Source organism: Heloderma suspectum, chromosome 6 (genome assembly GCF_057233095.1).
Source record: "Heloderma suspectum isolate Gila_16-S chromosome 6, 16-S_ref, whole genome shotgun sequence".
Taxonomy (NCBI): Eukaryota; Metazoa; Chordata; class Lepidosauria; order Squamata; family Helodermatidae; genus Heloderma; species Heloderma suspectum.
The window spans coordinates 71,488,339-71,491,481 of NC_139463.1; the positions used below are offsets into that span (position 1 = coordinate 71,488,339).

Sequence of the window (3,143 nt, forward strand, 5' to 3'; positions counted from 1 at the left end):
GTCAGCTCCAGGTCTCATTTTTACTGACTGTATAGAGCTTCTCCTTCTTTGGCTGCAAAGGACATAATCAATCTGATTTCGATATTGACCATCTGGTGATGTCCATGTGTAGAGTTGCCTCTTGTGCTATTGGAAAAGAGTGTTTGCTATGATCAGCGTGTTCTCTTGGCAAAACTCTATTAGCCTTTGTCTTACTTCATTTTGTATACCAAGGCCATGTTTGCCTGTTATCCCGGTTACTTCATGACTTCCTACTTTAGCATTCCAATCCCCTATGATGAAGAGGACATCTTTTTTGGGTGTTAGTTCTAGAAGGTGTTGTAGGTCTTCATAGATCAACCTCAGCTTCTTCAGCATCAGTGGTTGGGGCATAGACTTGAATTACTGTGATGTTGAATGGTTTGCCTTGGATTCATACTGAGATCATTCTGTCATTTTTGAGATTGTACCCCAGTACTGCCTTTCCCACCCTTTTATTGACTATGAGTGCTACTCCATTTCTTCTAAGGGATTCTTGCCCACAGTAGTAGATATAATGGTCACCTGAATTAAATTCGCCCATGCTTGTCCATTTTAGTTCGCTGATTCCCAAGATGTCGATGTTCAATCTTGCCATCTCATGTTTGACCACCTCCAGCTTACCTTGATTCATTGATCTTACATTCCAGGTTCCTAAACAATATTGTTCTTTACAGCATCAGAGTTTCTTTTCACCACTAGACACATCCACAGCTGAGTGTCCTTTCAGCTTTTGGCCTAGCCGCTTCACTCTTTCTGGCGCTACTTGGAAATACCCTCTGCTCTTCCCCAGTAGTATATTGGACACCTTCCGACCTGGGGGGCTCATCTTCCGACATCATCTCTTTTAGCCTTGTGATACGTTCCATGGGGTTTTCTTGGCAAGAATACTGGAGTGGGTTGCCATTTCCTTCTCCAGTGGACCACATTTTGTCAGAACTCTCCGCCATGACCTGTCCATCTTGGGTGGTCCTGCACGGCATAGCTTATGGCTTCACTGAGTTACGCAAGCCCCTTCGCCACAAGGCAGTGATCCACGAAGGGGCTGGGAGCTGTAGGGCTTTGCTTTTTTTTTTTGGTCTAAACATGCATAGGATTGTGTCTTAAATGTGCAGAATCTCTGTCCTTTTGTGCATCTGCCCACCCTGAATCAAACACAGGTTTTTTATTCTACCGAGAGCAGAAAACAAATCCTAGAAGGGAAGCAACTCGATCACCCAGCTGGGTAGAGGAAACTCTGCCAGATTCCTTAGTGAGTTATGGAGATCACTTTAAAATGAAAGGGGGGGGGGAAGGTGAGAACTGAGAAGGCAAAAAATACAAGGAAGGGGGAAGCTGGACAGACACGCAACTCCTTTGTGTCAACCAAATCTCAGAATCTCAACTCCCACATTTTTGATCTCCAGCCAGCCAGCCTCATCCACCAAACCCCTCGGGTCGAAAAAGCTCGTTGGGCGTTTGCGCATCTTAGCCAATAGCGCACCGCAGAGGGAGGCGTTCCATCCACGCTGCCCAATGAAAGGCAGGCTCCTTCCCCCTACTCTCCCCCTCTTCGGAAAGCCGCACACAGGCGCAGTAATAAGCCTCCGCTAGTTGCAAGCACAAAATGCTGCTCCCCCCCGCCCCCGATTTAAGCGCCTTCCATAGAGGATCCCAATTTTACGGGAACTCTTGCCAGGCAAAAATATCCCACGAGGTCCCACCGAGATTTGAACTCGGATCGCTGGATTCAAAGTCCAGAGTGCTAACCATTACACCATGGGACCGCCTGACTCCTGGGCAGAGCAGGAGGCTTCCTCAGTCATTGTTACAATGCGTGTTTTCCCTGGAAATGCCGCTGTTCTCAACATTGGTAATGGGCAACAGAGCCGAGCGGATTAGAGGAGGGACCAGGAAAGGGAGAGCAAGAGAAGCCAGGAACCAGCCAGGAAAAGAACCTCTCTGCTTATGCAGCATTAAGGGCGCAATCCTTTGCATGTTTAGCCAGAAAAAAAAGTCCTACAACTCCCAGTGTGCTCCAGCCAGCTTGGCTGGCTGGGGCACGCTGGGAGTTGCAGGACTTCTTTCTGTCTGAACACGCGTAGGGTTGCACCCTAAGTTTGCCTGTCTAGCGACCACCAATATAGGCTGGTGGCTCTGATGTCATGGGGCTGTGCATCCGCTCTGGGTTTCAGTCAGAACCAGCCAGAACTCTCAAGGAGCTGTCTGAGGTGCTGAACCCCGTGCCCAAAATAGGTTCTGCAGTTTGGATAGCTCTCCCTTGCAGTTCTGACTGGTTCTCACTGGAACCCAGAGCAGAGTCATAGCCGCACTGAAACAGGAGCCACCAGCCTCCACTGGTAACCGCCCCGCTTGCTCCGGCACTGAAACCGATTAAAAGACGCGCGTCCGATCCTGCATGACATTTGTACCGCATGGGGCCGTTCAGCCTTCACCTGTAGGGCACATCCCAGCCAGCCCTCCTCCTGCGTGCAAGATCCTCGGAAACGAACCCTTTGCCCCCATCACTGGGGAGTAAAATGCGCATCTGATGGAGGGGTGGTTGCAGCCCACCAAAGGTCTTTTTGGTCTGTCTAAAGGAGAATGGGATTCTAGTCCAGTGGAGGCCGGTGGGTCTGATGTCGGGGAGGGGTAGTGGTATTCCGCTCTTGGTTTCGGGGAGAACCACTCTGGGTTTCAGTCAGAACTCCGAAGGAGCTATTCAGGGTGCTGAACCGACCCCCAGACTAAGTTCAGCACCTTGGATAGCTCCTTTAGAATTCTAACTGAAACCCAGAGCGGATTCACAGCCTCACTGACATCAGAGCCTCTAGTGCTTAAGCCTTTACGGTGGAGTTTTTAAGTCTTTCCGGAGGACTGAGCCGGGTGATCAAGTTGCTTCAATTCAAGGATGTGTTTTCTACTCTCAATGGCTAGCCAATAAATAGCCCGTGTTCGATTTAAGGTGGGCAGGTGCAGAAGGGGACAGAGATTCTGCACATTTAACTCGCAATCCTGTGCAGGTTTAGACACAAAAAAATTCCTACAACTCCCTGCCAAAAAAAGTCCTACAGCTCCCAGCATTCCCCAGCCAGCTGGCTGGGGAATGCTGGGAGCTGTAAGACTTTTTTTCTGTCTAAATATGC

At 49.3% G+C, this 3,143-nt stretch overlaps 1 non-coding gene across 1 annotated transcript; it reads right to left on the bottom strand.

The window, feature by feature from the left end:
- Positions 1-1,712: 1,712 nt before the first annotated feature.
- TRNAQ-UUG (transfer RNA glutamine (anticodon UUG)) lies at positions 1,713-1,784 on the bottom strand. Its single transcript has one exon. It is a non-coding gene; the product is annotated as a tRNA-Gln (tRNA).
- Between the last annotated feature and the right edge of the window lie 1,359 nt (positions 1,785-3,143).